The sequence below is a fragment of the Trachypithecus francoisi genome, unplaced genomic scaffold (genome assembly GCF_009764315.1).
Source record: "Trachypithecus francoisi isolate TF-2019V2 unplaced genomic scaffold, Tfra_2.0 Lachesis_group2, whole genome shotgun sequence".
In the NCBI taxonomy this organism is placed as follows: Eukaryota; Metazoa; Chordata; class Mammalia; order Primates; family Cercopithecidae; genus Trachypithecus; species Trachypithecus francoisi.
The window spans coordinates 156,827,453-156,841,877 of record NW_022681465.1 but is presented as its reverse complement, the minus strand read 5'-3'; positions in this window follow the sequence as shown (position 1 = coordinate 156,841,877).

Here is a 14,425-nt window from a genome sequence, read left to right as displayed (position 1 = left end):
ACACATCCCTCAGGGTTGATGTGAAGTTTAAAGTGCCGCTACTGGGGATTGTGCAGGTAATTAGAGACCCCACCCCCAACCCCAGTCCTCAGGCTGCGCGGGAATCGGGAATCGCAGCGGCAGTAACCTCCACCTCACCGGAATGCTTTACTCGTTACTGTAAGAGTTTGCAAAACAATGTCCAATACCTGCCATTCATGCATTCGTTAATTCAATTAAGTACTGAGAACGTATTTTGTGTCATGCAGCAATTTGGGTGCTGGATATGAAACAGCCAAGAGAACAGGCAGAAATCTCTGCCCTCCTGGGGTTTGCATTCTAGTGGGGGAAGGAAAGACAAACGGGAGAATGTGTCAGAGGGTCTCCATGCGGTGGAGCAAAATAAGGCGGAGAAGGGGAATAGGAAGTGTGAGGTAAGAGTGAGGCTCAAATATAAGAGAAGGCCTCTCTGAGAAGGTAACATTTAAAGCAAATGCCTGAAGAAACTGAGGGAGCAAGCCATGTGGATGTCTGGGGAAGAACTGCCCCAAGCATGAGGAATAGCAAGTGCAAAGGCTGGGAGCGTGTCCGAAATAGTCGAGACACAGCGAGTGTAAGGTTGGAGTAGAATGGGTGAAGGGGAAAGTAACAGGAGATGAAGCTGGAAAAATGATGCTTATGATGCTTCTGGTCCCAAAACAAAGCGTTATGGATGTATGAGGATTTCCCAAGGAAGGGATGTCAGGAAAGGTGCAGAGACCCTCCCGCACACCCCACCTTGTTGTTCCATCCTTCTCTGTGTCTTTGGGCAAGGATTCTCCGTTCTGCGGGGGCCACCAGGTGAAATTAAAGTCTACAGTCCTCCAAGAGCTGATCTGGGGCCGGTCCCACCTCCATGCCCCTCCACAGCGTGCCTTTCTTATAGAACACTCTAGGACCTTTGTCCTCTGGAGTGTTCAATGCAGCAGCTCTGACCTCATCCTTCTCCAGAAGCCTCCACCTTCTCTCCCCTCTGTCCTCCTGCGCTTTGTGTGTCCTGTTCTTCCACTTCAGTGACCTGTCTCCTCCCCTAATCTGGCTCAGAGAGGTGTACCAACTGCTGCTGCTGCTATTACTTCTTCTTCTTTTAAAGGTTATTTTTTTCCAATTAGAAAATAAAGCTATGCTCACTCTGAAAACATGAAAAATAAAAATGCTTAAAAAATAAAACTCACTCTACGTTCATTGCTAGGAGAGAACAGGCTGCTCCCATTGCAGCCTTTTAATCTATATCCACTTAATATTAAACATATAGAGTTTCTACTCCATTTAGTGATTGCACCTGCATTTTAAACTTCATGGTTCCTTATGAACATTTTACTGGGTAGTTATTCTACAATAACATTACTGGAACTGTCTGGGTTTCCCTTGACCCTCTTAAAAATTTTTGAGAACCCTGAAGAGCTTTTGTCTTATAGGTTACATCTATCAATATTTGCTTTATTAGAAATAAAAACTGAGAAAAAGTAAATGTTTATTAATTTATTTTTTAAATGTTAACATGAAAAGAAGTTATATTACATAAATAATGTATTTTAGGAAAATAATTATGTTTTCCAAACAAAAATAATTAGTGGGAAGAGTGACATTGTTTTACAGTGTTGCATGGTTCTTGAATGTCTGGTGTAACAGGAGGCTGGCTTCATGCCTCCTCCTACATTCAGTCGGCCACTATATGTTGTTTTGTTTGAAGTATGTGAAGAAAATTCAGCCGTATGTAGATATGTATATGGGAAAGAATAGAGGATTTTAATCGCCTTTTCAGACAATTACAGATGCTCTTCTTTCATACTGCACCAAAATGCAAGAAGGAGTCGTTTCTTAAAGGTTAAGTGCAATGTAGAACCTGAAAAAAAAAATCGATAAACTTTTGAACTCAGTTAATACATTAAAATCCTTTGGCCTATTTTATATCTTGACTGGGTCCTTTAGCTATGCATGATTGGGTAAAATCATACATTGATCATTTGGGAAATAGCAGTTCACTGATTTATACGGATCTTACAAATGTAAACACGTTTCATTGTACAATATTAGAAAAATCACATCTATTAATAGCACCACTGATCTCATCTGAAGGTTTTCGAGTGTTAGGAAGTTGTCAAGCTCATAGTGGCAGATACAAGTTTCCCAAAATTGTAATTTCTGCTTGAAAGCTCAAGTTTATCACTGACAACATAATGTCACAGCGATTTTCCTAGAAGTGACAGGTTCATTTCATTCATTTTCAAGAAAATGTCTACCACAAACAAAGGACCACATTATGACTTTCATGGGAGGCATTTTTGCCTCCATGGGCCCCTTCCTCTACTAAAAAGACAACTGCACTGGTATAAAGACAAATACATTAATATTGTATATTAAAACTGTGCCTCGTGGAGCCTTCAGCCCTACATACACCCAATTCTGAATACCCATAGTTTGTCTGTCAGGTGTAGCTTCTCCATTAGAAACAGTACTCAGGCCCCCAGGACTTTATGGGTCCACAAAAATGTCTTAATTTCTTTTAAAATCAGAAGAAAATGAAGGTTAGTTATTTTATATTGAAGAAAATATTTTAATATATGAGGTTACTATATTTGTCTTTCTACAAACACAGTTGTAAAATATTTTTTTCTATTGTTTTATAGAAGAAGGGACTCATGAAGGTAAAAGTGCCTAGGGCCATGCAAGTGTAATGCAGCCCTGCTGTCAGTCCTTGTTTCAAGAAAAACTGGTGTTCCATGAGAAAAACAGCTCAATCGCACACGTGCTTCTCCTCAAGGTGACCATCCTAACAGAAGTGCTTTATGCATACTTCCCATTTGGTCACGTGGAATATTTTAAAATGTGTTCCAACGGATCAGATTTAATAAAATTAATACATTTTACTGTTTCATCAGGACATTCTTAAGTTAAACTGGCTCTTTTTTTGGCTGTGAGTGCTTGATAATAAATAATAAAATGATGATCAGTGCGGGATGATGCCATTGCTGATTTGTGGTAAGTCACCAGCAGTTTTATCCACTATTGTTCTTGCACCATTAGTGCAAAGATCAACACAGGGAAAAGCCAAATAATGTCTTAATGTTAACATGAAAATAGTTGTGACTTTTTGTACCTCTAGGAAGGGTCTCAGTGACCTTCGGTGGTCTGCAGACTACATTTTGAGAACCACTGCTTCACAACATCCACAAGCTTGGCCATCGTTAATTTAAACAACTCCTTATTTTGTCTTCGTTCAGGCTGTTTCCAACTCTATTATGAAGGCGTTATGAATATTTTTAAAGATTGGCCAGGTGCAGTGACCCACGCCTATTACCCCAGCACTCTGTCAGGCCAAGGTGGGCAAATCCCTTGAGGTCAGGAGTTTGAGACCAGCCTGGCTAACATGGTGAAACCCCATCTCTACTAAAAATACAGAAATTAGCTGGGTGTGGTATGCAGGCCTGTAACTGCAGCTACTCAGGAAGCTGAGGCACGAGAATCGCTTGAACCCAGGAGGCGGAGGTTGCAGTGAGCCAAGATTGCGTCACTGCACTCCAGCCTGGGTGACAGAGTAAGATTGTCTCAAAAAAAATATATATATATATATATATATTTGTGTACATCTGGTCATTAAGGATAAGTTCTTAGAAGTGGAATTGTTGAATCAAACATCCCAATTTAAAAGCTTTAACACAGGTAGCCAAATGGCTCTCCAGAGAAACTGGGACAGTGTTTGGGCCAATAGGCAAGGCTGAGCATTCTGGTTTCCCCAAAACCTTCTTGCCCTACTCTGAGTGTTCCCCAAGACCTATAATTATCTGAGAGTCAAACAATGGAGGTGTCACCATTTCTCTCAGTTTATCTTGACTTCCTTTGTCTAAGGACAGAGAGTAGGTCTCCTAATCTTTTGATCAACATATATCAAACCAAGAGGAGTGTGTGTACATGAGTCGGGGGAGCGAGGAAGGGGAGATCTGGAAAGAAAGCCTCAGGCAAACCTTCCATGCTTCTCCCTCATCATCCTCTGTCCCCCACCAACAAACACGTACTTTATTCCACCGAACAGATGCATTCGGCATCTTTGCAGGCTGAAGACTTTCTTCCTCACTTGATTACTGCAGGGATGGGTTCTTTCTCTTTGATCTACAACTGATGGCAACATCTGACACTTTTCCTTGTTTTCAACAACCCCTCCTGTCTTTGTTAAGCCCTTCTTTAAGGTAATGCCCTTCTTTAAGATAAGTACCGGTGAATAGTTACCCTTAATAAGGAATAACAAAGGGGCCATGGGAAACCATCCTAGAGAGTGTGTAGGAAGGGCTGTATTACCTCTTTTCATGCCTAGAGGCATCTCTGAATTTAAATATTTTTTCCCCTGGGGTGAGAACTGGATTGAAAATACAGGTTGAAGGATTTAGGATACCTGTAGAGCAGTGAAAGTGTGCTCTGCAGACCACTATGGGGTCCCTGAGACCCTTTCATGTGGTCTGTGACCAAAACTATTTTCATAATAATATGAAAGCCTTATTTGCCTTTTTCACTGTGTTGACATTTGCACTGATGACACAAAAGCATTGGTGGGAAAACTGCTGGAGCCTTAGCATGAGTCAAGGCAGTGGCCCCAAACTGTACTAGCAGTCATAGAATTATTCACCTCATCACACACACGCACACACACACGCACACACGCACACACACACCACAGAAGGAGAGCATTAGTTTCACTTAAGAATTAAGAATGTCCTTGGGCCGGGAGCGGTGGCTCACGCCTGTAATCCCAGCACTTTGGGAGGCCGAGGCGGGTGGATCACAAGGTCAGGAAATTGAGACCATGGTGCAACCCCGTCTCCACTAAAAAATATATATATATATATATATACAAAAAAAAAATTAGCCAGGCATGGTGGCGGCGCCTGTAGTCCCAGCTACTCGGGAGACTGAGGCAGGAGAATGGCCGGAACCTGGGAAGCAGAGCTTGCAGTGAGCCGAGATCGTGCCACCGCACTCCTGCCTGGGCACAGAGCGAGACTCCGTCTCAAAAAAAAAAAAAAAAAAGAATGTCCTTAATGAAACACATTTTTTAAAATTTAAAAGCTTGTATCTGCTACCATGAACTTGACAGCTTCCCAATACTTTTCTGATGAGATTGGTGATAGTATTAACTAATATGACTTTTTGATGTTGTGTTTTAAAATTAGTCAACATTTGGAAGATCTGCATAAGTTAGCAAACCAATATTTTTCAAGTGACCAATGCATGATGTCACAAAATCATGCATAGGTAAAAAGATCCATTCAAAGTGCAGGATAAACTGATGGATTTAATGTCACAGAGTATGAAAAGTGAGGGATGCTTTCAAATTCTACATAACTAATAACCTTTAAGAGCTGACCGCTTGTTGAGTTTTGGTATAGAATCGGAGAACAGTATCCACAGGTATCCGAAAAGAGTACTGTAATATTCCTTCCTTAAGAAAAAAGCAAATCGGCCGGGCGCGGTGGCGCACGCCTGTAATCCCAGCACTTTGGGAGGCCGAGGAGGGCGGATCATGAGGTCAGGAGATCGAGACCATCCTGGCTAACACCGGGAAACCCCGTCTCTACTAAAAGATACAAAAAATTAGCTAGGCGTGGTGGTGGGCGCCTGTAGTCCCAGCTACTCCGGAGGCTGAGGCGCGAGAATGACGTGAACCCTGGAGGCGGAGCTTGCAGTGAGCGGAGATCGCGCCACTGTTCTCTAGCCTGGGGGACAGAACAGGCTGCGTCTCAAAAAAAAGGCAGACTCCGTCTCAAAAAAAAAACAAAGAAAAAAAACTTTTGCATGGAAAGAAGAGCACCATTAAAAAGTCAAATGACAAACTGACAAACTGCAAGAAAACATTGGCAAAATGTTTTCTTGGCACAGATAAAAACTATTGTCCTTGCCTTAGTCTTCGTGGGCTGCCATAACAAAATGCCATAGATTGGGTGGCTTAAACAATAGGAATTAATTTTCTCACAGTTATGGAGGCTTGAAAGTCCAAGATCAATGTTTCAACAGTGTTTGGTTTCTGGAAAGGGCTTTCTTCCTTTCCTCCTGGCTTGTAGACAACTGCTTGGTCCTCACATAGCCTTTTTTCCATGGGTGTGTGTGGGTTTATTGGGGGCTAGAAAGAGCATTCTTTGATGTCACTTCTTATAAAGACACTAATCGTATTGGATTAGGGCCCCATCCTTATAATCTCATTTAAACTTAGTTACCTTCTAAAGGTTCCATCTCCAATTACCATCACACTGGAGGTTAGAGCTTCAACATATGAATCTGGGGGAGACAGAATTTAGTTCACAGCACTTTCTAATATCTTCTGGCCAGGCAGGGTGGCTTATGCCTGTAATCTCAGCACTTTGGGAGGGCAGATAGCATGGACAGATAGCTTGAGCCCAGGATTTCAATATCAGCCTGGGCGACATGGTGAAACGCCATCTCTACAAAAAATACAAAAATTAACTGGGTGGTGGCATGTGCCTGTAAGTCCCAGCTTCTTGGAAGGCTGAGGTGGGAGGATGCTTGAGCCAGAGAGGCTGAGGCTGCAGTGAACTGAGGTCATGCCACTGCACTCCAGCCTGGACAACAGAGCCAGGCCCTGTCTCAAAAAACAAAATAAAACAAAAAAACTTCTGAAAATTAATTAATATCTTATTGAAAGATATCCAGAAGATATGAACAACTAATAGGAAGACATATAAAATGGTACTTAAAATATGGAAAGATATTCAACTTCATTCATAAGAGAAGTGCAAACAGAACCACATATACAAACCATTTCTTACTTACCAGACTGGCAAAAGTTCAAAAGCTTGAAACTACATTGGCAAAGCTGTAGTAAACAGGCTGTCTCTCTAACACACGACTGGTAGAAATACAAACTGTTTCAACTCTATGGAGGGAAATTTGACAATATTTAATAAAAGTTATCTCTGCATTTATCCTTAACCAAGTAATTATGCTTTTAGAACTTATCCTGAAGATACATCACCAATGATACAAAAATACATATGTACAAGGTTATTCATTGCCTCATTATTGGTAATTACAAAATATTGACAGCTACTTAAGTGTACAAGCATAGGAAATTAATTGAATAAACTATGATATAATGCATAAAATGAATACTATATGCTGTAAAAAAGAACGGCAAAGATCTCTGTAAACTGATATGAAGTAAATTCCAAGAGATATTGTTAAGTGAAAAAAGCAAAGTGCAAATGAGAGTATGCTACATTTTGTGTAAAAAAAAGGAAATTAAGAAAACATACATATATCTGCTTACAAATACAACTAGAAACACAGGAAGGATAAACTATAAAACAATGACAATAGTTAGCTATAAGGAGTGAGGGGCAGAAAAAATAAGGAAGAAAATGACACTTAACAAGTATAAGTATACTTATCTGAGTATACTTTTTTGTATACTTTTGACTTTCAGAAATGTGTTAATGTTCTACATATTGAAAAACTAGGCCGGGCGCGGTGGCTCAAGCCTGTAATCCCAGCACTTTGGGAGGCCGAGACGGGCGGATCACGAGGTCAGGAGATCGAGACCATCCTGGCTAACACGGTGAAACCCCGTCTCTACTAAAAAAATACAAAAAATTAGCCGGGCGAGATGGCGGGCGCCTGTAGTCCCAGCTACTCGGGAGGCTGAGGCGAGAGAATGGCGTAAACCGGGAGGCGGAGTTTGCAGTGAGCTGAGATCCGGCCACTGCACTCCAGCCTGGGCGACAGAGCGAGACTCCGTCTCAAAAAAAAAAAAAAACTTTGGGAGGCCGAGACGGGCGGATCACGAGGTCAGGAGATCGAGACCATCCTGGCTAACACGGTGAAACCCCGTCTCTACTAAAAATACAAAAAACTAGCTGGGCGAGGTGGCGGGCGCCTGTAGTCCCAGCTGCTCGGGAGGCTGAGGCAGGAGAATGGCGTGAACCCGGGAGGCGGAGCTTGCAGTGAGCTGAGATCCGGCCACTGCACTCCAGTCCGGGCGACAGAGCGAGACACCGCCTCAAAAAAAAAAAAAAAAAAAAAAAAAGAAAAACTAAAATGACATCTATAAGAGGGAGCAGGGAGAAACTTCCTAGAACATAAAGCAAATTAAAACCAATGAATCTAATTGTGTTTCAAATGAATGTCATAATCCCACTACAAGGGAGAAAAAGAAATAATCCGAGAAATTTATGACCACAGTATTTGATACTCTCAGCCTATGGTGGGGAAGAGGGACAGGGAGGAATTACAAACACATCCTGAGGTTTTTTTTTTTTTCAGTTTGTTATTTGTAGTGGCATGGGGAAATCCATTCTAAAATAATTTTGGATGTATTATAGGCTTTAGCAAATGAGTAAATGTGCTGATGTTATCAAGAGCCAGATTTCTCCCTGTGGAAGAAGAGACATACAACCATGGAACAGAGGAAGGCAAGAAAGTATCACATAGGGATGTACTGGAATCAGAAGTAATGATGTGAACTCGTGATTTTTAAAATAAGTATATATAAATAGGTATGTATATATGTGCACATGTATGTACATACATATGTATGTGTATGTATATGTGTATATACATGCATGCATTTCCTAGCTCTGTCTGCTGAGAGGGCCAAGAACGAAAGACATCCCTGCAGCAAGAAGCACATCTACTATTCAAATGATCTATTCTTGTGTAAATTTTGGTTAATTGTGTTTTTCTAGAAATTCATTCATTTCAACTGAATTTTCAAACTTAATGACATTAAATTACTAATAATAGTACATAATTCTTTTTTCACGTTCATTAGTCTGTTGTTATAGGTCTTTCTTTTTTTAATTTCTGACACATTTTTTGTGCCTTTTCCATTTTTTTTCTTGATCAGTTTTGCCATGCCACTCACTTTGTGAGTCTGTTCAAAGAACCAACTTTGTTGATCATCTTTATTGTGCTTGTTTCTTCATTCATCAATTTCTATTATTTTATTTGTTACCTATTTCTTTTTACTTTGGAGAGGTTAATATTTTTAACTTTTTATTGAAGTATAATACACATGCAGAAAAGTGCACAAATTCTAAGCATGTGTAGCTCCATGAGTTTTTCACAAGGTGAATACACCTGTGTAAATAGCACCTAGATCAAGAGACAGAATATTATCAGCATCCTAGAATCTCCTCCTCTGTACCCTCTTTCAGTTTCCAGCCCCTAAAATAGATATTATCCTGACGTTTAACACCACAGTTTCGTTTTGCCTGTTTTGAGCTTTCCATGAATGAAGTCATGCAATATGTACTCTTGTGTGTCTGGCTTCTTTGGCTTAACCTGTTATCTTTGAGTTTCATTCATGCTGTTCTATGTAGCAGTAATTCACTCTTTTTTGTTGTTGTTAAATAATATTATATTGTTCTAGTGTCTTTCTCTCTTTATTTTTGATGTGGTCCAATTTATCAATTTTTCCTTTTATGGATTATTATTTTAGTCATAGTAGGAATTATTTGCCTAGCCAAAGATTTTTCTCCTTTTTCTTTTTTCTTTCTTTTATTTATTTATTTACTTTTTTTTTTTTTTTGAGACAGGGTCTTCATCTGCAGCCCAGGCTGGAGTGCAGTGACATGATCTCCACTTACTGCAACTTCCGCGTCCCGGGTTCAAGTGATTCTCGTGCCTCAACCTCCTGTGTAGCTGGGGCTACAGGTGCATGCCACCACATCCGGCTAATTTTTTTTTTTTTTTGTATTTTTCGCAGAGGCAGGGGTTTCTCTGTGTTGGCTAGGCGGGTTTCAAACTCCTGGCCTCAAGTGATACACCTGCCTCGGCATCCTAAAGTACTGGGATTACAGGTGTAAGGCACTGCGCTCGGTCATGTGTTTTACATTTAAGTCCAGAATCCACTTTAAACTATTTTCTGTATGAAGTGTGAGGCTTAGAGCAAGATTTTTTTTTCTTTCCTATTTTATTTTCTCCTGTGCATGTCTATTTGCTTGAGTACCATTTGCCGAAAAGGCTATCCTCCATTGCATTGGTTTTGCACCTTTGTCAAAAACAAGTTAGGCATATTGCTGTGGTTCTATTTCTGAGTTCTCTATTCTGTTCCATTGGCCCATGTGTCTGTCCCTCTGGCAATATCAGTCCATGTCTTCATTATTGGAGCTATATGTTAGGCCTTAATACCAGGAGAATGGTTACTTCTGCTTTGTTCTTTTTTGTCAAGATTGTCGTAGCTATTTTAGAACCTATTCGTTTCTATATAAATTTTAGAATAAGCTTGTCTACATCTACAAAAAAACCCTTGGGATTTTGATAGAAATTTCATTAAATCTATAGATCGGTTTCAGAGAAATGGACACCTTTACTATGTTTGGTCTTCTGATCCATGGACACAGTATATCTCCCCATTTATTTAGGCATTTTTTGGTTCTTTTATCAGCTGTTTTTTGATAAATAGAAATTTCTAGATTTAATGTAGTCCATCCAATTTATTGTTTTTTTTATGATTAACACATTTTGTGTGCTGTTTAAGAAATCTTTGCCTAACCTCTATCAGTCATCAATCTTTAAGTAGGATGAGTAGGTCATGGCAACCCAACATTCTTACTGTGACAACTAGAAAAAGCTATGTACTTTTAAAAAAGGGATCAAAGTGCTCTGGAAGCAACAAGTACAATATGAATTTAAATTGCAGAGGGGGTGAATTGATGATCACTAGCAGCTTCCTTCCCTAGGGGCCTTTTCCGAATATAGGCTCAGACTGAGGTTTGGATCTAACTCATTCAGAGAGACTCTATTGAAGGAATAGAACCCAGCAAGGCTTTTGGTGGCTGCACAGGATTCAAATGATAGATTGGAGACTTGCAGAGCCCCCAGACATGTTTGCATTTTCCATAGAACATTTGGTAAGTTCTGAGGCTTGCGTGTAGGAGGCTGAGAAGTCCAGCAGAGTGTTTCTAACAGGCAAAATACAATTTCCTGTAGTTTGATGCTCAAGAGACAAAGTTCTGCCAGAGGGAGAGATCCTGTCTCAAAAACCCACCAAGTCTAAAAAGGCTTCACAACATTTGTCAGATTTTGCAGTTGTATGGAGCATGAGGATGCAAAATTAAGCTCAACACTTTCAAAGAGCTGAAATGAATTTCCCACAGTCTTTCAGGGATAAGACAACAGAGACCCTCTAGATCTCAATGAAAAACATAGGTAAAACTTACTTATTTTGACAGAGTCATAATAGTGATTTCTTTGGGGGTAACTGGAAGGGATCATGAAGGATCTTGCTGGGTATATGAAAACTGTCACCAATTTTTTAAGACTTGTGTACTTTACTGTATATAAGTTATAGCTCAATTAAAAAATAAAAACATTTTTTAAAAAGAAAGCAGAAAAACTTATCTTTCACACTTTGCAATCCATCTGGAATACAAAAATATGATACAAGATATCATTTTTCTAATTTTTCCAGCACCAGCTAACGAATAATTATACTTTCCCCACTGCACCATAGTGTCATCAATCAAGTGACCATGGATTTGTGTCTAGACTCTCTACTTGTCTTGGTTTGCCTGGACCGTCATAACAAAATATAAACTAGGTGGCTTAAACAACAGAAATTTATTTCTCACACTTCTGGGGGCTGGGAAATACAAGATCAAGATGTCAACTTATTCTGTTTCTGTTGAGGGCTCTCTTTCTGGCTTGAGGTAAAATTGTTCGGATACTCTCTTATCCTTTTAATACAACATTTGTAGTGCTGTCTTCCTTGTCGTTACTGGTACTGATAATCTGGGATTTCTCTCTTTTGTCTCAATTGATATTTCTAAGGGTTTATCAGGTTTTCAAAGAACCTACTTTTAGCTTTATTTAACTAATCTATTAAAGTTTTTCTACTTAATTAAATTTCGGCTCCTCTTTTCTTCTTTCTACTTTCATTGGATTTAACACACTGTTCTTTTTACATCTTATTAAGATACAAGCTTAGGTAATTGTTCTTTTTTATTTTCTAGTATATGTAGTTAGAATTATAAATTTTTGTCTGATTTTGTTGTATTCTATAAGTTTTGATATATAGCGTCTTCACTATTATTAAGTTCATAGTATATTCTCATTCAGCTATAAGCTCTTCTTTAAACTATAGATTATTTTTGAAGTACATGTTTGATTTTTAGACATGTGGATTTTGCTATTTACTTCTAGCTTAATTCAGTTGTACTCAGAGATTATACTATGGATGCCCATAAACACTGTAATATTGTTGAACCTCTTTTTGGTTCAAGTCATGGACCTATTTTGTCACAAGTTTTATGTGCACTTGAAAATAATGTAAATTCTATCATTGTTGGCTGCAATCATTTACATATGTCAATTAGCTCTAGTTTTTTTAAATTGTGTTTTTCAAACTTTGAATGTCCTTACTGATTTTTTTTTTTTGGTCTAGTTATTCTATCAGGTTTTGAGAATAGTGTGTTAAAGTCTTCCATTGTGACTGTAGGCTTATCTATTCCTCCTCGGGTTCTGTCAGTTTTGCTTTAATATATATTGAAACCATATTATGAATTATATATACTGGGTTCTGTCAGTTTTGGTTGTATATATACTGAAATCATATTATTAATTATATACTGGGTTCTGTCTGTTTTGGTTTTATATATACCGAAATCATATTATTAACTATATGCTACTATATCTAATATATGTGTGTGGCATATTCCTAGTGAATTGATCTTCTTATCATTAAGAAATTTTCCTTTTTAGTTTTGATGTTTCTCGAAATTGATTTGGTCTGATGTCAGTATTGTTATATCAGCTTTCTTTTAGGGTTTGTATGGTCTGTGTTTCCAATCATTTGTTTTAAAACTTTTTGTGTCCTCATATTTAAAGTTTGTCTCTTGCCATTGGATTAATATCGCCATCTTACCATTTGATTTTTAATTGACCCACCTGTTTTATTTTATTTATTATTTATTTATTTATTTATTTAGAGACAGAATTTTGCTCTTGTTGCCCAGACTGGAGCGCAATGGCGCGATCTCAGCTCACTGCAACCTTTGCCTTCCAGGTTCAAGTAATTCTCCTGCCTTAGCCTCCCGAGTAGCTAGGATTACAGGCATGTGCCACCACGCCAGGCTAATTTTGTATTTTTAGTAGAGACAGGGTTTCACCATGTTGGGCAGGCCGGTCTCAAACTCCTGACCTTAGGTGATCTGCTTGCCTCTGCCTCCCAAAGTGCTGGGATTACAGCCGTGAGCCACCAAACCCGGCCAACCCACCTGTTTTATATTCTTTTTTCTAATTTCTTGTCTTATTTTGCATTAATAAAATATTTTTAATATTCCAGTTCTTCTTTTGATAAATTTGTTTTACAATATGTTACTATTCTTATAGTAGTTGCCTTACATATTACAAGTTGCATCCTTAACAGTTACCAAAAAATAATAATTTCAACACTTTAGAATATTTACAATAAGTATTTAGAATATTTTAACTTTTACACTCCCAACTTTTGCATTGCTTTCGTGAATCCTAAATCTATATATATTTTAAATTCCATAAGACATTATTTAGGACTATATTGCACAATTATATAAATTTATGTTTAGCCACGTATTTATACTTTTTAGTGCTCTTTATTCCCCCTTGTCTATGTATGTCTTTATGTGAATCATTTTTCTTTTTCCTGGAAAATTTACCATTAGTGTTTCCTTAAATAAAAGCTTGCAGGCAAATAATTCTCCTAGTTTTTGTCTGAAACTTCTTTATTTCACTTTTGTTAATAAGAAATTTATTAAGGAAAAAGTTAAACTTACACAAAATGAGGAGAACATAACTAACTCACATGTATTCATCTCCCAGCTACAACAATTCTCAAATTATGCAGTTCTTGCATCTCTATACTCCAACAGCTCCTCCACTTGATGATGCTGATAATGATGACTTTTAGCAGTTCTTTTATTTTAAGGTAAAATGTACATATATGAAAGTGCAGACATTTCAGCTGTATACTTTTGACAAATGGATGCACCACTTAATGCCTCCTGTGTCATGATACAGAACATTTTCATTACCTCAAAAAGTTCCCTTGAGTACCTTGTCAGTTAATTCCCATGCCCAAAGGCAATTACTGTTTTAATGTTTTTCACCTCAGATTGATTTTTCCTGTTTTAGAACTTCAAATATATGTAATTATACGTATGGTTCTTTTGCGCTCGGTTTTGTCCAGCATAATGTTTAGGAGGTCAATCCATGTTGCTGTGTATATTAATAGTTCATTTCTTTTTATTCTTGAGTAGCATTACATTGTATAAATATACCACGATTTGTTTATCCATTCTCCTATTGATGGATATTGGTTTTTTGCTTTTTTCAAATTTTTATTATTGTGAATAAAGGTGAGATGAACATTCTTGTACCAGGTGGTTTGCGGACATATGTTGTTATATCTCTTGTATAAATG